This window comes from Schistocerca piceifrons, chromosome 3, assembly GCF_021461385.2.
Source record: "Schistocerca piceifrons isolate TAMUIC-IGC-003096 chromosome 3, iqSchPice1.1, whole genome shotgun sequence".
Classification (NCBI taxonomy): Eukaryota; Metazoa; Arthropoda; class Insecta; order Orthoptera; family Acrididae; genus Schistocerca; species Schistocerca piceifrons.
Genome location: NC_060140.1, coordinates 391,721,537 through 391,745,155, shown reverse-complemented (window position 1 = coordinate 391,745,155; position 23,619 = coordinate 391,721,537).

The window sequence follows — 23,619 nt, the reverse complement described above, 5'->3', positions numbered from 1 at the left end:
GTCAAATAAGGCAGAAGGGATGGAAAACATTCCATCAGAATTTCTAAAATCATTGGAGGAAGTGGCAACAAAACGACTATTCACGTTGGTGTGTAGAATATATGAGTCTGCCGATATACCATCTGACTTTCGGAAAAGCATCATCCACACAATTCCGAAGACGGCAAGAGCTGACAAGTGCGAGAATTATCGCACAATCAGCTTAACAGCTCATGCATCGAAGCTGCTTACAAAAATAATATACAGAAGAATGGAAAAGAAAATTGAGAATGCGCTAGGTGACGATCAGTTTGGCTTTAGGAAAGGTAAAGGGACGAGAGAGGCAATTCTGACGTTACGGCTAATAATGGAAGCAAGGCTAAAGAAAAATCAAGACACTTTCATAGGATTTGTCGACCTGGAGAAAGCGTTCGACAATATCAAATGGTGCAAGCTGTTCGAGATTCTGAAAAAAGTAGGGGTAAGCTATAGGGAGAGACGGGTCATATACAATATGTACAACAACCAAGAGGGAATAATAAGAGTGGACGATCAAGAACGAAGTGCTCGTATTAAGAAGGGTGTAAGACAAGGCTGTAGCCTTTCGCCCCTACTCTTCAATCTGTACATCGAGGAAGCAATGATGGAAATAAAACAAAGGTTCAGGAGTGGAATTAAAATACAAGGTGAAACGATATCAATGATACGATTCGCTGATGACATTGCTATCCTGAGTGAAAGTGAAGAAGAATTAAATGATCTGCTGAACGGAATGAACAGTCTAATGAGTACACAATATGGTTTGAGAGTAAATCGGAGAAAGACGAAGGTAATGGGAAGTAGTAGAAATGAGAACAGCGAGAAACTAAACATCAGGATTGATGGTCACGAAGTCAATGAAGTTAAGGAATTCTGCTACCTAGGCAGTAAAATAACCAATGACGGACGGAGCAAGGAGGACATCAAAAGCAGACTCGCTATGGCAAAAAAGGCATTTCTGGCCAAGAGAAGTCTACTAATATCAAATACCGGCCTTAATTTGACGAAGAAATTTCTGAGGATGTACGTCTGGAGTACAGCACTGTATGCTAGTGAAACATGGACTGTGGGAAAACCGGAACATAAGAGAATCGAAGCATTTGAGATGTGGTGCTATAGACGAATGTTGAAAATTAGGTGGACTGATAAGGTAAGGAATGAGGAGGTTCTACGCAGAATCGGAGAGGAAAGGAATATGTGGAAAACACTGATAAGGAGAAGGGGCAGGATGATAGGACATCTGCTAAGACATGAGGGAATGACTTCCATGGTACTAGAGGGAGCTGTAGAGGGCAAAAACTGTACAGGACGACAGAGATTGGAATACGTCAAGCAAATAATTGAGGACGTAGGTTGCAAGTGCTACTCTGAGATGAAGAGGTTAGCACAGGAAAGGAATTCGTGGCGGGCCGCAGCAAACCAGTACCGCGGACGAACTGAGCACTGCAACTAAAGAGGGTATGGAAGTTACCGATGTCAAGTTTCTACCTTCGTCGAGAGGAACAGTGCTTACGCTCACCAACGTCCGAATTATTTTTGTATATGCCCCATCTGGCTCTAGCAACAGAAGCACTCGTTCCGAATTCTATTGGACTGAGATGATGGCCCGTTCAAGGGCAGGTACAATCATGTCGTTCTCGGTGGTGACTTAACGGCGTGCTGTCAACCCGTCTCACGCATCGAATTACAACACGTACTCATTGCTCTCCTCCATCATACGTGACATGGCCTTGCTGGACACATGGACCTGCCTACACGGAGACCCGCCGGATTCACGTACTTTACGGCTGCGTCAGCGTGCCTCCTGGACCGCATATACATGGTGGTCCATTGATAGTGAACGGGCCAAATAACTCACGAAATACGCAAAAAAATGGTTCAAATGGCTCTGAACACTATGGGACTTAACAGCTATGGTCATCAGTCTCCTAGAACTTAGAACTACTTAAACCTAACTAACCTAACGACATCACACAACACCCAGTCATCACGAGGCATAGAAAATCCTTAACCCCGTTGGGAATCGAACCCGGGAAACCGGGCGCGGGAAGCGAGTACGCTACCTCACGACCACGAGCTGCGGACACGAAATAAGCATCAAACGAAAAAACTACAAAGAGTGAAACTCGTCTAGCTTGAAAGGGAAACCAGATGGCGCTATAGTTGGCCAGCTAGATGGCGCTGCCATAGCTCAAACGGAACCCTCATTTTTTATTACATATTCGTGTAGTACGTGAAGAAATATGAATGTTTAAGTTGGACCACTTTTTCGCTTTGTGACAGATGGTGCTGTAATAGTCACAAACGTATAAGTACGTGTTATCACGTAACATTCCGCCAGTGCGGGCGGTATTTGCTTCGTGATACATTACCCGTGTTAAAATGGACCGTTTACCAATTGCGGAAAAGGTCGATATCGTGTTGATAAATGGCTATTGTGATCAAAATGCCCAACGGGCGTGTGCTATGTATCCTGCTCGGTATCCTGGACGGAACGTTCGCCGGATAGTTACGTTATTTAAGGAAACAGGAAGTGTTCAGCCACATCTGAAACGTCAACCACAACCTGCAACAAATGATGATACCCTAGTAGGTATTTTATCTGCTGCCGCGGCTAATCTGCACATCAGGAGCAGACAAATTGCGGGAAAATCGCGAATCTCAAAAACGTCGGTGTTGAGAATACTACATTAAAATCGATTGCACCCGTATCATATTTCTATGCACCACGAATTGCATGGCGACGACTTTGAACGTCGTGTACAGTTCTGCCACTGGGCACAACAGAAATTACAGGACTATGAAAGATTTTTTGCACGCATTCTATTTAGCGACGAAGCGTCATTCACCAACAGCGGTAACGTAAACCGGCATAATATGCACTGTTGGGCAACGGAAAGTCCACGATGGCTGCGACAAATGGAACATCAGCGACCTTCGCTGGTTAATGTATGGTGCAGCATTATGGGAGGAAAGATAATTGGCCCCCATTTTATCGATGGCAGTCTAAATGATGCAATGTATGCTGATTTCCTACGAAATGTTCTACCGATGTTACTACAAGATGTTTCACTGCAGGACAGAATGGCGATGTACTTCCAACATGATGGATTTCCGGCACATAGCTTGCGTGCGGTTGAAGCGGTATTGAATAGCATATTTCCTGACAGGTGGATTGGTCGTCGAAGCATCATAGCATGGCCCGCACATTCACCGGATCTGACGTCCTCGGATTTCTTTCTGCGGGGAAAGTTGAAGGATATTTGCTATCGTGATCGACCGACAACATCTGACAGCATGCGTCAGCGCATTGTCAACGCATGTGCGAACATTACGGAAGGCGAATTACTCGCTGTTGAGAGGAATGTCGTTACACGTATTGCCTAACACATTGAGGTTGACGGACATCATTTTGGGCATTTATTGCATTAATATGGTATATACAGGTAATCACGCTGTTACAGCATGTGTTCTCAGAAATGATAAATTCACAAAGCTACATGTATCCCATTGGAACAACCGGAATAAAATGTTCAGACGTACCTACGTTTTGTATTTTAACTTAAAAAAACCTACCTGATACCAACTGTTCGTCTAATATTGTGAGCCATATGTTTGTGCCTATTACAGCGCCATCTATCACAAAACGAAAAAAGTGGTCCAACTAAAACATTCATATTTCTTTACGTACTACACGATTATGTGCATCAATTCCGGCCGATAAAACTTCTTAACAGCGACTAAAAACTCTTTTCAAGACTTCTCGCACTTCGTTTAAGACCAGCCCTTACAGTGTCGACGGGAAAAGACTAGACAGGAGTCCGTGACAACAGCACTCTTCAAATGGCATTATGTGACTACAGCGATCTGATAGCCACCGCAGATGAATGCAGATATCAAGGCGCCATGTTTGCGGTCGACTTGGAGCTCACAAAACGCTACGGGACGTCACTGGCCGAGGAGATAAATTCGTGTACCGGCCTTATGAGGATGATTAGTCATTTTAGTACGTTCTAACAAAGAGATTGAGATGGCACAAGTCCTTATTCAGAGATATGGCAAAGCGACTGGTGCACAAATGAACAGGCGAAAATCCTGAATATGCACGTTGGTCGCGGGTTACCCGCGCAACCGCAAGGCCGCACTAAAGTGCTTACTGAGATGAAATGTTTGTGCGTGGTGTACACTAAGACAATGTGCCGCACCATCGCTCTCAACTACAAACATATCTTCAACAATATTCGCGCCTGCGTCCGCCTACACTCCATACGGTCCCTAGATGCGCAGCAAAAGTTCGAATTAGTTCACACCTACTTGGTGTCGAAGATCATGTATTTGGCAAGAACATTTCCCATGCCGCGGGCGACAGCGAACAGACTCCAGGCAGCCTTTGGACATTACATGGATCAAGGACATCTCTTCAAAGTGAGTTACACGACGCTATCTCTCCCTGTGACTGCTGGCGGCCTTGGATTCACCAATGTGTACGTCAAGGCTTCGGTGTTATTCGTGTGACTGACGCTGTGGCAATAGAAACGTGACCATAGCCGTGTGATCTCATTCCTCCTTACGGAAATTGTGCCACCCAACCTCGACCCGCCGACATTCACCACACCCCGACAGCACTGTCTCACTGCAGTACTTTTCTCCTAGACTACAGCTACCTGAGGAGGATGCTGTGCATTGGCGATGTGTCCGCAGTTCGCAGTGTATACGGCACCCTCATGTTGCGACAGCGACGGAACGTGCCGCCCCCCCCCCCCCCCCAACTATTGCTAATGGGGGTCACCGTGTACTACATATTAAGCACATCGGAACCTGCAATTGGTGGTTATAGAACTTTCCTGGAGAACCAACATTCGATGCTGAAGCGAACTCCAACTTACCACAAGAAATATGTTACTTTTCTTCTGAAGGTCTTTAAAGACTTTCTGGTGATCCGTTGACGATGAATTTGAGGAGTTTATATAAAGGGTGAGTCACTAACCATTGCCACCTACAATAACTCCGAAAGTATGATAGGAGCTGAAAAGTTTGTAGGACAAAAGTTGCATTGCGCAGCGGGGGCCATAATAGGACGTTGGTTTTCTGTTGCTAGGTGGGGTCGCGCCTGAGGTTTTTTTTAAATGGTATTCTATAGTTCGGTGCTTCTTTTCTAATAGCTCCTATAGAGACGAATCCAATGATGTGTAACAGTAAGGTCTTTGAGTGTCAACGAAGGTGTCAAAGGTGGCGTGAACGTCCATTCACAGAATTTGGTCGAAGTGATGACCATTCGTATCAGTGCAGTGCTGCAATCTTCTCACCATGGATTGAGTGGTATTCCTTATCACTTCGGCACTTATCAAAGCACAAGCTCGGACAATTCTCTCTCGTATATCGTGCAAATAGTAAAATTCGCCGAATACGGCGTATCCATCTAACGTGCCATAAACATGTAAACACTATTGCATCAAGAAGACGGCTGAGAGTCCGGAAAGTCAGGAAGTCTCCATACCTTCTGTCTCCATTTTCAAAAATGTATTCCAGAAGGGAACCATACGACTTATGGCCCGGGAGGGGCATTTTATTTTGTTGTTCCTTTTCCTAACGACTTGCATATGGGAAGTAAAAATATGTTAAGATTGTCAGATAACCTTCCATTCGGGAAGTGGATGCACTTAGCGTCTGTATGTGACTTATAAATTATAGAGCGCAGCAATGAGTCGTTCTTAGTTTTTATTACGCAAATCCAGATTTCGGCTAGTAGCTAGCCATTCTCAATGCGCTGTTTTTTATTCGCAATGCATGTAAGTCCCTGTTGTTCGGGCGTCAGTCACAGTTCTTTGAATAACTAATAAATATATATAATTAGTGGCGTTTCCCTTTTACTGTCAGCCAGTGTACCAATTTGGCGACCGTGTACAGCAACGTGTACACCACAAATTATATGTATTTACGAGTATTAATTTACAGGTTCGTCTTCTTCTGAAAGAATAATGGCGAGGAGGTATAAAGACTTCTTGTTAGAATCTTTGTATTAAAGTTGCCGTATTACAGTTATTGCAGTTATTGACAGCCACATTGCTCAAACTACCAGCGATTATGTTCAGTAGAGCCCTGACCTCAATACACTGTTCCTTTGGTTTTGCCCTATTTAAATCGAGTAATTCCAACTTTATGTTCATTTTCCATTCATCTGATATAACACCTTTCATCCGCATCTCATTTCTAACTCATTGAATACTTAGAAATACCAAATACTCTTTTAGGAATATACCTCTGGTTGGGGAGTTTCGAGTGAAATTGTTTCGAACTTTTCATGGTCAGTTAACTTGTTGGTGGTCAAGAAGTTGATTTGACTTGTGATTTTATATGGATCATGGACTTGATGTTGGGTTGTTTAAGTTTCGTCCTGCTGAGAGGTTGGCCTTATGCTCCTACCGAGGTTCGTTGGGAATTTGTGGTGTTTTACCAGCGTTCGGAAGTCCTAGTCGCTTCCTGTGCGTGTTGACAGGCAAGGTTGGTGTTACCAGTAAAATTTAGTACAAGATCTGCCTTACTGATGAGTTATCAGTGGGAGAAGCACCGTATAGGCAATCTCCGCTGAGGGTTAGGAGTTTAACTGGTTTGATTGATGATATGCTGCGCAATGAGATCATCAGGTCTTCCACGTCACTGTACGCTTCACTCATATTTCTGGCACCTAAGGGCAAGAGTGAAGAATTTCGTCCCGTGGTAGATTATAGGTTAGTCAATCAAAAGGTGGTTTTAGAGTCTGTACTGATTCGAGATTTACGTAACTGTTTCACGCGGTTCACTGGGGCCCAGTTTTTTACAGCTCTTGATATCAACCAAGCATGTGATCAGATTCTTTTAACCAAGGATTCAAAGCACGTTACCACCTTTTGTACTGATTGGAATCTATACGAATAGAAAAGGGCTCCATTTGGTTTATCATCTGGAGCTGCCATCTTGTTCCGTGTTCTAGATTATTTTTTAGAGATCTTAAGTTCAAGCCTTCTATAATAATTTGGATGATGTGGTGATGTGGTGATTTATAGCGCTACGTTTTCGGAACGTCGGCAACATCTAGAGGCAGTTTTGGTCCGCCTTAGAGAGGCTATCTAACCACGTTACAATGGCGTTAGATTTCGTTCTTCGGGCATCTAGTTTCTGCCGACGGTATTACGACCAGGAGCGGAATAATGAATTTCACAAATTCCCTACGCCTAAGAATAAGAAATGAGTCGCCAGATTCATTGGCATGACCAATTTTTCGCCAATTTGTGCTCAATTTTGCACAGTTACCTGGTCCTCTTAATGACCTGCGGAAGAAGGGCGACATTTTTAGGTAGGACGAAAGTCATCAGGCATGCTTTCAAACCATTAATGCTAAACTTAGCAATTCACTCATTTTGGCTAGTTCCTACTTTGAGCTTCCATTTGTGGTTGAAACGGATGCGTCTAATTCTGGGCTAGCAGCAGTCCTTTTTCAGGTGCAAAATGGTACCGTACAGTAGCCTATAAACTAAACTAATCTCCGCCCGAATAAACCATGAAGGCCCAACGGTTTCGACCGATCGCCGTGTCATTCTCAGCCCATAGGGCTCACTGGATGCGGATATGGAGGGGCATGTGGTCAGCACAATGCTCTTCCGACCGTATGTCTGTTTACGAGACAGAAGCCGCTACTTCTCGATCTAGTAGCTCCTCAATTTGCCTCATTACAGCCGAGTAAACTCCGTTTGCCAACAACGCCTGGCAGACCGGATGGTCACGCATCCCGACAACGCTTAACTTCGGTGATCTGTTGGGAACCCCTGCGGCAAGGCCGGTGGCGTACAGTAGGCTATGCGTCGAGAAAATGGTATCTGCTGAGATTTAATACTCTGTCCAGAAATGTGAAGCCTTGACGGTCCCCTTTCATCTCGAAAAATTCAAGTTTTATTTTGAGCACAGAGATTTTCTTTTAGAGACGGAATATCAGGCTCTTAGCTGCGTCCTGGTGCATCTAAAAAAAACTGGACGATTTTCTCGGTGGGTGATACACATTTCCGTCTTTCACTAATCTCAGGGCGGTACAGTCGCTGCCCAGGATTTCAAATTTCCTTAAATTTTATTATCCGGCGCTGGCTAGGTTTAAATTTGCGACGATGCGTTTCATATCTAGCACTGACCAAGTTTTCTGAATGACAGGTACTTTTAGATGTAAAGACAATCTGTTCATGCGCTGCATTATAAGTGATTGTCGTCTTTACCCATAATGTTCTAGGTTTCATATTAACTGCGATTACATTTGTAGATTTGAATTATGAATATCACAAGATGGTCAACTGGTCTTCTGCACCAGAATAATTGCGCGGTATACCGGCTTTGATAGTTTTTTTTCCTTCTTTCCTTAATGTTTAACTCAAAATAAGAGTAAATTTCGTTATTTCATGTTCAACGTTTATTTAAGTGCCCTGCGGGTTTGTTCTTAAATTGATAAATAATTTTTTTTATTCAGTCAATTTACAATCTATTCAGCGGAAATAGCCTTTGGGTATATTTAGAAAGTTTGCTTATTGCAAAATTCAGTATATTACAAACAGTGACCGATGTCACTCGAACCCCGGTCCAGTCCTTCCACGTATTTTATACTGAGTACCTGGGCGAAATTTGAGATGGTGAAGCTAGTTTAGCCCGCCGGGGTGGCCGAGCGGTTCTAGGCGCTACAGCCTGGAACCGCGCGACCCCTACGGTGGCAGGTTCGAATCCTGCCTCGGGCATGGATATGTGTGTGATGTCCTTAGGTTAGTTAGGTTTAAGTAGTTCTAAGTTCTAGGGGACTGATGACCTCAGAAGTTAAGTCCCATAGTGCTCAGAGCCATTTGAACCATTTGAAGCTAGTTTTGGAATCGTTCGAAACATTGGCTTCATATGTCTGTAGTTGATCCTTGAAATATTCTGCATTCAGTCAAACCACTGCTTAAATGATGGTGGCCTGCCCTACCCTAGCAAAATTCCTGTCCGTTCTGATGGTTCACAAAACTAATGTATCTCGTTCACATGTGTCAGTCAAGGTCTTGTGTGTTTGTCAGCCAGTCTGTGGTACCAGAGTGCGTGATACATGTTCCATGTAACTTCTTTTTTGTCAATGAGAATTATGATACCAACAATGACAAGGTAATTTTCTGTTTCACCAATGCCACACAGATTCGTTAGCTCTTTGACAGCACCTGTAGTGCTAGCTAGATGTCGTAAGCAATAATTTCATTTTGTCTCAGATTTTGTTCAAATAAATCATAAAATTATATTCTGCTCAATATTATGGTTTACGTCTCTATAATTTCATGCAGTTAGTGACAAATTCTTGATGTACTGCTATACTAGTTCTGTCATCATCTTATCTCCGTTTCTTCACAAAATAGTCGAGAAGCAAGTGTCGCTAATAGTCTCAGTACTTTAGCGTTCACTGCACATGGCAATGATTGGTACCTGGAGAGCATCTGCCAACAATATCAATGTCCAGTGTAAATATAAACTGGTGGTCGTGGGTACTGTGTAACATATTCACTGAAATTATAACTTACTGCGTAGAAATAACCTGAAAGTATTATGAAGCAAAAGAGAAAAAAAACAGAGGATACTTTGAAAGCTGTGACTGCAATTATAGAACTGAGGAATGAGGATTAATTACCGCTCTGGATAGGATTAACAAACTTCGATAAACCTTTTTTGCTACATCAAATTTGTGAATGGTCCTTGACAAACAAAGCATTGATTCGTCCAATGATAATATGTTGATGAATATGTACATCGGTGCTACACATTCATTAGATTTCTACATCTACTACATCTACATTGATACTCCGCAAGCCACCCAACGGTGTGTGGCGGAGGGCACTTTACGTGCCACTGTCATTACCTCCCTTTCCTGTTCCAGTCGCGTATGGTTCGCGGGAAGAACGACTGTCTGAAAGCCTCCGTGCGCGCTCTAATCTCTCTAATTTTACATTCGTGATCTCCTCGGGAAGTATAAGTAGGGGGAAGCAATATATTCGATACCTCATCCAGAAACGCACCCTCTCGAAACCTGGCGAGCAAGCTACACCGCGATGCAGAGCGCCTCTCTCGCAGAGTCTGCCACTTGAGTTTATTAAACATCTCCGTAACGCTATCACGGTTACCAAATAACCCAGTGACGAAACGCGCCGCTCTTCTTTGGGTATTTATTTTACATGTGGGTAATGGGAAATTTAGAACTAAATAGCTATTTGATTCCATGCCACCACATCACAGCAGCCCTCAATGAAGTTTTCATGTCGATAAAGAAGGAAAAATACTTGCACCAACTACGTTTTGTTGGCAAATTTCAAACACATAACAACGTAGTCTTACAAGCTGTTCATCGGTTGCTGAATTTAGGCCTGGATGGGCGACACAGGCACAGAAAAAACAGTAAACACAATAGTGAAATTGGTCTGCTGTGCTTCTGGTAAACTAAATAACACAGAATAACTTACGAATTGTATCTATTAAAGATTTTAAGTCACAGAATTCACATGGACGTATAACGCGGAAATATCTAACCAAAATTCAACACTTCTCAGCGTGCAAAGCAGAGCTGTTTATTAAGAACTACGAAGAGAGTCGGGATGATAAACGAACGAATCATGGAACAAACTGGAGAGGAAGTAATTATGAAATATACAGGAGATTGGCAGGCCATGGCGCCAGGGTATTGGATGACAGATTCACAATGGAACCTCTTTGATGGATATTAAGAAATAAGAAAAACTCGAAATAACGAAGAAATGGAAATAAGGCAGATGACATAAGAAAACATGTAAAATAAATATGGATGCATACCAGAAAGACCGTAATGTATTGAAAAGTCTGGCGGAGGTCTTTATCCAGTAGTAGATGTCAACTGGCTGATGATGATGATGGTGTAACGATGACGTGGATCAACCGATCAGGCAGTTTTGTCGCCTGGAGATGTGAACTCTGTCAACGGACGTATACAGAAAGAAGTTTGTATTAATTTCTTCTGTATGTGTCCACTCAATACATTATCGATGGTATATTAAACATGATGTACTATGTCTTATTGCATTGAACTCCGCTTACAAATGTTCATAACTTTTTTTAACCTTTCTCCCTAAAACGTACAGTACTGAACAAACACCGTCCCTTTATTTTCCACAAATCCAAATACAATCCGTTCTTTCGAAATTTTATTAGACAGTATGTCAAATGGTTCAAATGGCTCTGAGCACTATGGGACTCAACTGCTGAGGTCATTAGTCCCCTAGAACTTAGAACTAGTTAAACCTAACTAACCTAAAGACATCACAAACATCCATGCCCGAGGCAGGATTCGAACCTGCGACCGTAGCGGTTTTGCGGTTCCAGACTGCAACGCCTTTAACCGCACGGCCACTTCGGCCGGCTGACAGTATGTCACTGTACACATCTAAGCCAAACGATTTCCTCAGTTTTCCACCTACAATTGAACACATCAATTTCATCGCAGCCTTCCACGTCATTGCCTATCTGAATATCAAAACCACGTAATATTACAACAATTCAGTTTTCCTTGAGGCTAGTCTACGGCATATTTCAACCAGTTAATCCACTCCAGGTTTTTCTGCCCGCAGCCGTATTTTTCGTCCCTCATAGGCTTTTCCTGCACGAACCGGTGTCGACACCAACGCCGGTGCCTACATCAACTTCATTATCTTCGTATACAGCTACCTCTACAGTTCAGAGTTTGTAAAGGCCCAGGCTTTTCACTGTACATCTGTTTTCATTATCTCATGGAGCATGTTTACTGTACAACAGTACCACTGGAAGAACTTAATGGAACACTGTGTACATAGTTAAAAACGACGGTATCAACATCGCGAAATTTCACCTCATCAGAAAACAAACCTTAAAATCGGAATGATATTGCAGTGCCTGTCTTATTCTAAATTACGACGGAAAGTATCTTTTTACGCGCATCATGTCCAAAGGAACAGGCGCTGCGGTGACTACAGCCATTGTGAAATACATAAATACATTAAATGTATTCGCTGCTGCGAATAAGGACAACTGTTAGCTTTTCAACGAAATGACGATGACGAAAATTTGTGCCCGACCCGGATTTCCCCCTTATCGCGAGCGGCTGCCTTACCATTTGGCTATCCGTGTAGTACTCAAACTTCCGTATGTCGTCAACCATGGGCCTACAACTTGCACTCGTACTTCCTTTATGTATATTCGCGTAGACGTGAGACATTTTACTTGAAAAACGTTCGCCCGGTGTCGGCGTATAAATACAATATTGCAGTACCTGTGCTTTTCTGACTGATGATACAAAATTCCTTTGGACATGCATTTCAAGTAAAATGTCCCACCCGTAAGGGAATAGCTTGATTCGTAGATATGAAGTGCGTCAACTGGGACACATATATGTGCCTCTTAATGGGAACCGATGCCTCACTCTCGCAAACGCTCAATGGCTACCATTATCCGAATTTACTGCTTCTAAGTTTTAATTATAGGCATAGTTTTTCTTCTCAGGTATGCATAGTTCTGACATATTACACAAAAACAAGTTTAATTCTAAGACAATTTGAAAAAGTGTTCACATTACTCGAAGTTTAGAATAACATAAACAGACTATGTTCCACCATGCTTTAAATATACGCACATATAAAACAATCTAACACTTGTTGACCACTTACTGATCTGGCAGTAATTCGTGGCACTGCTGAAACGTATACTTATTATAATAAGCCTTCAAAGATTGTGATACTGGAAAACGTAAAAGCTATACATAATAGTAAAAATACGTTAGGAGAATACTAATTTTTAGACAAATAGAGCATAGGGCGATGGTACAGAGCCGTAACAAACATCTCACGACCTTTCCGGTACTGAGACGTCGATGCACTGAAAGCTCAAAGGCGTTATTTTGGTAGCGAGAAGGGATGTGTGAGTGAGGGTGCCTTGTCAAGTTTATTTAAGAGAGGAGACAAAGGAACCGTAACAGCGTGAAGAGTTTCTTGTGATAATGGAGTGAGTTTTAAAAGATGCACCATTGTGTATACATCAGCCACGTAATACTCGTAACCATATTCTTGTCACACACAGTTACACCATACAATGTAGCTGTTACATGATAATTCTGCTTGTGTCTCACGTAGAAAATCTGTATAGCAGTGGAAAATTATTAATCAAACATTTTCTTCAGCGGCTATCAACTGCAGTTGTTTGTCCTAAAAAATGTGTGACGCATAGCTGTATTGTATTCATTTATTGCTAGTACTGTGTTCAATCATAAACCATCATCTTAGTATCTGTAGCAACGCAAAGAAAGAAATCAACCGAAATTAATCCAAAGTAAGGAGATGTATGACAACAGTGACAGAAGAACCACCGTTGTTGTCATACACGCCTCTATTTGGATACCAAGTTTCAAGAAGTTCGTGTTGTGGTGTGGTAAGTCGAGACTTTTCTAAAGTCTTTTGGTTCGCCTGGTAAGACACTGGTCTTTGGCTCTGAATTACTTGCAGGATTAGTGGTGTTGCTAGATACTGATCCATGCCAGTTGTTATTATTTACTTGAAGAAATACTTGATGCACACTGTGGTGTACTACAATGCATTTATTCGCTACCGGTTTGGATCATGGACCCACTTTATGGTGGAAAAATTTCCGTCGCATCAAGTTCTCGCGGCATACGAATAAATGCTATTGAACCATTACAGTATACGCCATAACTGACTTGAAAACGTACGAAAATTTATTCTCAACGCTGTAATATAGGCTTAACCAAGCAGGAAACAACGCTGAAAATATAAAACACAGTAAAAGCAGCACTACACTACTGCTCAGGCCCAATATACAGGGTGGTCCATTGATAGTGACCGGGCCAAATATCTCACGAAATAAGGGTCAAACGAAAAAGTTACAAACAACGAAACTCGTCTAGCTTGAAGGGGGAAACCAGAAGGCGCTATCGTTGGCCCGCTAGATGGCGCTACCATAGGTCCAACGGATATCAACTGCGTTTTTTTTTAATAAGAACCCCCATTTTTATATTTTTAATACATATTGGTGTAGTACGTAAACCAATATGAATGTTTCAGTTGGACCACTTTTTTTGCTTTGTGATAGATGGCGCTGTAATACTTACAAACGTATAAGTACGTGGTATCACCTAACATTCCGCCAGTTCGGACAATATTTGCTTCGTGATACATTACCCGTATTAAAATGGACCGTTTACGAATTGCGGAAAAGGTCGATATTGTGTTGATGTATGGCTATTGTGATCAAAATGCCCAACGGGCGTGTGATATGTATGCTGCTCGGTATCCTGGACGACATCATCAAAGTGTCCTGACCGTTCGCCCGATAGTTACGTTATTTAAGGAAAAATGAAGTGTTCAGCCACATCTGAAACGTCAACCATGACCTGCAACAAATGATGATGCCCAGGTAGTTGTTTTAGCTGCTGCCGCGGCTAATCCGCACATCAGTAGCAGACCAATTGCGCAAGAATCGGGAATCTCAAAAACGTCGGTGTTAAGAATGTTAAATCAACATCGATTGCACCCGTATCATATTTCTATGCACCACGAATTGCATAGCGACGACTTTGAACATCGTGTACAGTTCTGCCACTGGGCACAACAGAAATTACGGGACGGTGACAGATATTATGCACGCGTTCTATTTAGCGACGAAGCGTCATTCACCAACAGCGGTAACGTAAACGGCATAATATGGACTATTGGGTAACGGAAAATCCACGATGGCTGTGACAAGTGGAACATCAGTGACCTTGGCGGGTTAATGTATGGTGCGGAGGAGGGACAATTGGCCCCCATTTTATCGATGGCAATCTAAATGGTGCAATGTGTGCTGATTTCCTACGTAATGTTCTACCGAGGTTACTACAAGACGTTTCACTGCATGACATACTGGAGAAGTACCTCCAACATGATGGATGTCCGGCACATACCTCGCGTGTGGTTGAAGCGGTATTGAAAAGCATATTTCAAGACAGGTGGATTGGTCTTCGAAGCACCATACCATGGCCCACACGTTCACCGCATCTGACGGCCCCGGATTTCTTTCTGTGGGGAAAGTTGAAGGATTTTGCTATCATGATCCACCGACAACACCTGACGACATGCGTCAGCGCATTGTCAATGCATGTACGAACATTACGGAAGGCGAACTACTCGCTGTTGAGAGGAATGTCGTTACACGTATTGCCAATTGCATTGAGGTTGACGGACATTATTTTGAGCATTTATTGCATTAATGTGGTTTTTACAGGTAATCACGCTGTAACAGCATGCGTTCTCAGAAATGATAAATTCACAAAGGTACATGTATCACATTGGAACAACCGAAATAAATGTTCAAACGTACCTACGTTCTGTATTTTAATTTTAAAAACCTACCTGTTACCAACTGCTCGTCTAAAATTGTGAGCCATATGTTAGCGAATATTACAGCGCCATGTATCACAAAGCGAAAAAAGTGGTCTAACTAAAACATTCATATTTCTTTATGTACTACACGAACATGTAATAAAAATGAGGGTTCCTATTTATAAAAACGCTGTTTATATCCTTTTGACCTATGGTAGCGCTTTCTAGGGGGCCGACCATAGCGCCATCTGGTTTCCCCCTTCAAGCTAGACAAGTTTCGTTCGTAGTAGTTTTTTCGTTTGACGCTTATTTCGTGAGACATTTGCCCGGTCACGATCAATGGACCACCCTGTATATTTTTCCACTGTCAAGATAGTCCATGATCGACATCGGTACTGAATAAATGTATAAGACAGCACATTGTGTGTCAAGCAATCATCTAATATCGATACTGAAACTTATTGGCTGATTAAAACTGTGTGCCGGACCGAGACTAGAAATCTGGACCTTTGCCTTTCGCGGGCAAGTGCTCTACCATCTGAGCTACCCAAGCACGACTCGCGCCCTGTCCTTACCGCTTTAATTCTGCCAGTATCTCGTCTCCTACCTTCCAAACTTCACAGCACCTTGCAGAACTAGCACTCACGGAAGATTCATATCAGCGCACACTCCGCTGCAGAGTGAAAATCTCATTCTGGGAACATCCCCCAGGCTGTGGCTAAGCAATTTCTCCGCAATATCCTTTCTTCCAGGAGTGCTAGTTCTGTAAGGTTCGCAGGAGAGCTTCTGCGAAGTTTGGAAGGTAGGAGACTAGCTAATGGCAGAATTAAAGCTGTGAGGACGGGGCGTGAATCGTGCGTTGGTAAGTTAGAAGATGCCGGCGCGGTAGCTCAGTTTGTTCGGTCAGAAGGCCGATTGTCTTCTGTAATAAAAATACTGAGTAAAAAAATCGACAGTCAACTGGAACTGATGTCATGTGACGTCCGCCCAGACCAAAAGAACCTAACAATACCGAACAAAATATTAAAAAAGTGGTAGAGTACTTGCCCGCAAAAGGCAAAAGTCCCAAGTTCGAGTCTCCGTTCGGCACACAGTTTTAATCTGCCAGGAAGTTTCAATCAGTGCACACTCCGCTGCAGAGAGAAAACCTCATTCTGGATATATCGATGCTGTTGACAGTTGCCTGAAATATTCTGCGTTATTTAATTTGCGCTAATGAATGTTTCCTATCATTCCCACATATGACAATCTCAAAGGATTTTTGTACACTTGAATTTATACATTGTGATGGTAGAAAATTAAGTTTTTTGTCCATTTTATTTATGGGCATGTTTCAAAAATGAACTCCTCGGTTGTTTCATCACTCTTAGTTTGTAGGCACTACTTGGATACATGGTGTTTCCTTACACTGATAAGACTAATAACTTGCCCTGTTATTGGTAGCCTGCAAATTATTTATGCGTTTCCTTGGAAGTTAACTGCCATTTCTGTTCCCAAGCTCTGTTTAGCAACTCATAAGACATTGTATATTACTCGTATTATGGCGATAAAAAATTTCCGTTAGAATGTAGAACAGTCCAGAAACGGTATGCTAATCAAGCAAAATACCCATGACCTTTGAAGCAATCACCCCACCGACCCACCAGATTGAATATACCTGCTTGATAAAACACCGTGTCCTGCGGCGTGAAAAAGTCCATAGCTGCCTCCTGCACATTCTCACCCGACATAGCCTGCCGGGGTGGCCGAGCGGTTCTAGGCGCTACAGTCTGGAACCGCGCGACCGCTACGGTCGCAGGTTCGAATCCTGCCTCGGGCATGAATGTGTGTGATGTTCTTAGGTTAGTTAGGTTTAAGTAGTTCTAAGTTCTAGGGGACTGATGACCTCAGAAGTTAAGTTCCATACTGCTCAGAGCTATTTCACCCGACACGAATCTTTGATCCCTCAACGACTTTTTGAGGGACTGGAGGTGTGATGTGAGCATGGGGAGAGTTCTAGATTATAGCATGGGTGCTCGAATATCTCCCACTTGAGTTGTTCGTAATGGATGAGGCTTGTCTCATACATCTTACGTCGAATCATGTCCAGCACGGAATTTCTCTCAAAGGTTGATTTCGGCGTACATGCTGTCCCATACACATTCTTCTCTTCTGATGAATGTCAACCGGCGTTAGGGAGCCAAAAGAATGATAACAGCAGGTTGGTCCTGTTCCGACGCATTTGATAATAACGTCGCCATAGTTGAAGTTTATGTATTTACCACAAGCATGTCAGAAAGACACGAATGTCGGTGATGATATACCCGCATCGTTGCATAAATGTTGCGGCAACGTACTTAAACGGAAGCATTTTGGTCGCCCCTGTACATATTATACGACATTATCGTGACACAGAATATTCTCAGTGTTGTATATGGTGCCCTTCACAATAGTTCATGCTTGAGAGACATGAGAGATACTGGTTTTTAGCTCAGTATTAGTGCCTTCGCCGCCGGCCGGCGCCCTCCTAGCAGCCGATACCAGCTGCACAGTCCATAGCACACGAGAATGGCATTCCTTCGTCATGTAGAACTGAAGATATAATAGAGTTATATTGTTAAATTGGCCACAGCGGTTCCATTGGTTCCCCACCATGTACGGCATCACCATCCCCTACAAGAGATGCCGCTACAGAGTGATCCATACAGCAGAGTGACATACCAATCTGAAGCTTTAAATGGCATTTTATGTTGTTTTATAAGATTAATGGATACTTGCGTTGCTACATTGTGAATTTAGAAATTTTATTTGACTGGGTATAACAGCAGTATGACTAGTAAAAAATATAACTGCTGGATATTTATTGCTAACTTTCTTAAAAAACACAGAACTGGCCATAGCAACATACTTCATTTCATTACTAATCGTTGAACAAATATTTCTAATAATTCTAGAACCAGTGGTAGCTATAATCCAAGATTATATTTTCTCAATTTTAGGAACTTGATATACTAGAATGTGTATTAAACTTACATTAACAGTTCACTCAAAGCACCCATTTGTCTTAGTAGATTACAGATCTTGACCACTAAGAGGAGCAATTGGAACAATAGTTCTAGTATCAGGATTAGCAAAATAATGTCACCTAATTAATATTAATCTACTGATCATTGGATTTGGAATTCCCTTATTAACAATAATTCAATGATGATGAGACATAGTAAGCGAAAGAACATACCACGATTACATACAGGATTTGTATGTCTTTGATTATGATGAGGAATAATTTCATTCATTCCATCAGAGGTATTATTTTCTGTATCATTCTTCTGAGCTTTTTTCAGAAGAAGATTAGCCCCAACACCTGATTTAGGAATACTATGACCACCAATAGGTATTCAGCCTTTCAGTCCTATACAAATTCCATTGTTTAACACTGCAGTTCTTCTCCCTTCAGGAGTAACTGTAAAATGAGCGCACCACAGACTTATAGAAAATACCATACTAAAGCATTACAAGGGCTTTTCTTTACAGTCTTATTAGGACCTACTTCACAATACTTCAAGCATATGAGTACTGAACTGCATGTTTCACTATTGCCGACACTATCTACGGATCAGAATTCTTTGTTGCAACCTCCTGAGAGCATTAGACATGTTACAAGAGGTGGATTTTGTTAACATTCGTCTGGTCTCGCGATTACCCCATGTAGCACAGATTTTACAGATGCCAAAGGCAATGGCACACAGAGTACATGTGGTGTTCGATAAGAGTGTGGAAGTACACCTAATATTTGTTGAATCAGAAAAAGTGTATGATTCTGTACCCATCAGTGAATTATGGAAAGCGATGGCGTGTACAGGTGTAGAAGCGTAACAGATATCCCTAATTCAAAGATGTACCAATCTACCTGTTTTCAATACTTATTTGTGGCTTCACATAACTATCTAGCTGGACAACTCTGCATTCTATCATACCTAGTCATCTGTCCACTTCATTCGTCTTTTCCTTCCGTTCTTTCTGCCCCTCCTCAACTGCATTTATTTATTGACACTTGTGACAACAGCTGCTTCCTGTTCTTCCAGATCCTTTGCACACCTTTCCTCCGGCATCTCGCTTCACTTCTCTCATTCAGCTGCTCACATTTCTCTTTTCTTTTGTCACTTGTTTCAGTAATTCCTCAATTCATTATAGTTTCCTTTATTCATATATTCTATTTTTCCCAGAAGAAAATCCATGAAATCGGGCATCGGAGGTTCATTACTCTCATCTGTCCTCTTTGTTTATGCACTCGTTTCACCCCACAGAGCCCTCTGTTCTTTCCTTAACTTGTAAAATCAACACTCGTTTCACCAAAATTAATCTCCTCTTCCTTAGCATCGGCAATCTGTTGATGAAGTCTGTGCTTCTTTAAGCATCTCCGTAATAACCTCTCTATTTTCTACATACTCTGCTTCTCTACAAGATAATTTATCGCATTGTCTAGCTCCAGTGCCGCTGCTACGTCTCGTGGTGCATTCATTTGCTCTACTGTAACACCCATAAGTATACCTTCAAACACAACTGCCTAACTGCATGTATGCATTCATTGTGTAATTCTCCCGAATCTCCTTGCACGCTTCTAATGCCACAGATTAGATATTGAGATTGGCCCATTCTCCCTGAAAATCCCTTAAATATACCCTTCCAGAATGTAACAGCGCTCTTCGTCAAATGGTACTGAGATTTTTGTGCTTTTGTGTTTACTGTTTTGCCGTACTGGGAAAGAATCTTTCCGTTTATTCTTATTTTTTGGTGTTCAAAACTTTTTCATCATCAATCCTGGCACGCCTAGTCATACTATTTTCCAAAATTTTCTCACTGCTAACAAAACATCACATTGTATCAAATGCTGGGCAGGGTATGCCAAATGAGAGACCGCCTGTGTGTGTGTGTGTGTGTGTGTGTGTGTGTGTATGTGTGTGTGTGTGTAAAATTCGACCCCAGTCGTGCTTCTACTGTTTGATCTGAATAGTCTTATTTTGACAGCAAATCTCTCCTCAACTTGCAGTGCCAATTAGTGAAGTTATGCAATAGATTTCGGGAGACGTCTCTGGTGGATGGGGCCCGAAGCACTGTATCCCAAGTGAGGCCTTTTCGAATCCCATCTCACTCTTTACTACAACACGGAATTTATTAGCTATGAAAGTAAAATATATTACAATACCCAGAATTTATTTTATAAACAATGTAGGAGTTTTCGAAAACTGAACAGTTATGATTGGCAATCTCATCTCAATAACTATATGAGAGTTCACACTGACAATCATCAACACTGGTTGGCTAGATTTAGAGGCAAGTAAGGATATCAATCAAGTTGTGACATGATCCTATCATACTTACAGACCTAGAAACTTGTGTGGTAGACAAGCAGTGATTGCTTAAGAAGGACTTTACAGAAAATGAAGTTGATTCTTCTACTGGGGCAAACCCACCATACTGGGTCCTGCCACTTCTATTCGAATAGAATAATCATTGTGCCTATCTGTCCATAGCATCCTGCTGCAGTATTGTGTTCTTATGGAGCTTCTAACATCATAATCGATTGTGAACAATCGGTACAGGTTAACTTTATTTAAGAAGTGTTTACTCGTTACGAGTTAAGTTCTTAGGATTATTAGAGGGAGGTGGTACGTTATGATGTATAAATTGTTTAACGTAATAGTGCGCTTAAATAATGGAATTTTATTAAATATGTTTGTTTACGTATGAGAAACTGCAATGTAAAAACAGGTTCATACTTACGAATTTTGTATTGTATAATATAAAAGACACAGTGATTCCCCTCCGCTACGGAAGTGGTTTGGAGCTCAAAGAAAAGGTGGAAGTGGAGGTTAGGCTGAGCGGGAAGCGAAAGAGCTGTACCTGTCCCTTGACGTTTCCACTTCACTACCCCATCGGAAGCAGTGGACCTGGGGATGTTTAGGAGTATTGAAATATCGCGTACGGACGTATGACACAAGTGACAACCAACCCAATCACCTGACCACGTTCGAAGTCCGTGAATTCCACGGAGCCCCCCATTCTGCTCCCTTACGATGTCTAAGGTCACTGATATGGAGTACCTGGCAGTAGATGGCAGACAAATGCATCTAATATGAAAAACGTGTGTTTTTGGGCGTGTCTGGATACATTTAATCACGTAGTGTATGTTTTGTATCCTCTATAGTTCTACTTCCAATATCCTCCCTAATTCAAGGAATGTGTTACCAATCTTACACTACAGTTAATGTACAGAGAAAGTTGAGTGAGACATTCCAATCATCGAAAGGACTTTAGAGAGCGTTGCGCTATGTCGCCGAGGCTGTTTCAAATATGTATGCAGTATATATTGGAACTTTGAAATCGGTCATGTGGGGGTAGGGATTTCCTTTCCAGCATGGTACTATCTTCTCGTTATTATTTGCCGATAATCAGATACTGATAGCACAAAGCAGAGAGGATCTTAAATTTGTCATAAAGAAGTTAACGGAAGCATTTGAAAGAGGCGGGCTTTGGAATAAATATGAGCGAAACAAAATATCTACTAGTGGGAGGAGATATAAGGTATATAATAGTGCCACAAGGAACTGTTAAAGCTATAAAGCAGTTTTAATACTTTGCATCGATTATCCATTCCTCGGGAAGCTGTGAAGCAGATTTGGAATGCAGGATTCAGCAAGCAAAAAAAGCTATTAAGAAGCTCAATGGAGTTTTGTGGACCCAGGAAATATCAAAAGAAACAAAGAATAGAAATCTGCAAACAGTAGTGGAAAGTATAGTAGCATACCGTTCAGAAGGATGAACCCTGGGAGAGTGGCAGAGAAGTAGAGTACAGGCAGTAGAGGTGGAATAAGGATGGCGCTCAGGATATCCAGGACAGAGAGGACAAGAAATGAGGAAATTAGGTAGATAATGAATGTGGAACAACCAGTTGTGCAAAGAATTGAGAACAGAGATCTTCAACGGTATGGTCATGTACGGCTAATGGAGCAAGGTCGATGGTCAAAAGTATTCCTCGAATGGTTGCCGCCAGGAAGGTGGAGGCGTGGACGATAGAGACTAACATGCAGAAGTGGAGCAATTAGAATGATGTGGAAGAGAGATCTCAAAGACAAAGACGGCAGTGATCGTGAAAGATGGCGAATGGGAATACAGGAAAACTTCCGAAGAGTGGAGAAGCCCTTAAAAGTAAGTAAGAAAACAGGCAGATTACTCTAGAAGAGACGCAGAATGAGTGCACAATTGCGGAGGGAACGACCCTAATTCCAGCTGGTCAGATTCAAGAAGTACAAGTGTTATTAGCATTAAAAGAGAAACAGAAAGTCATTAACAAGAGGCAATGAAAAAAGTAGAAAACCTGGCAGAACTTGAAAACAGTATAGGAGCACTAGAGATAGGAGCAACAAGAACAAGCAGTAGTGTTAAAATTAAACTGATTCTTGTCTTATATTGTTAATTATTACTTGTCTTTTTTGGGTTCATAAACATTTCATTTTATCTGTTATTACTTTTATCTTGTAATTTCATGTATTGGCTCGTTCCATGACCTTGTAGATTTGCTCCTCAATTTGGTCCAACGGAACTAGACGCGTAAATCAATAAATAAATGAGGAATGAATCCACAACTGTGGGTTATAAGGTCTGAAGATTATGAGGACAGATGCGATAAAGGACGGGGAAACGTGGAAAGAGTTATCCGAATGATATCACAAGAGAATAGTGAAGTGCTGAGGGCGGAGTCGTTCAGCCAGAGAGGAAGACCTGGGCTCGAACAACTTGATTATAACCAATATATGTCCGTATGAAAGTACCATGTGTTTAAGGAGAACAGAAATGTGCTCCACCAAGGCACGGATTGAGCGGTTCGAAGTCTGAATCCACCAGCGTGGTCATTAACGCACAAACTGGAGTATGTGTGTAATTTATTCGAAGGCGTATTTGCATTGAAGATGCGGCCAGTAGCATTAAAGTGCAATTCGTATAGAGTGTTTAAAGAAGCACTTTTAGCCAGCTTTTGCTCATGAGATAAGCAAGCGTGAGTTAAGAATCAGATGAATTTAAAGGTGGTTTCAAGGGGTCAGGCGCCAGACGTACAGAGAAATTTTTCGAGGAGATGTTAAAGAAAAACTAATCCTTCAGTGTACAGTAGAGCACAGAAGATATGGTTGGATTTTGTTTTCAAATGATAACCTTGCAGTACCAA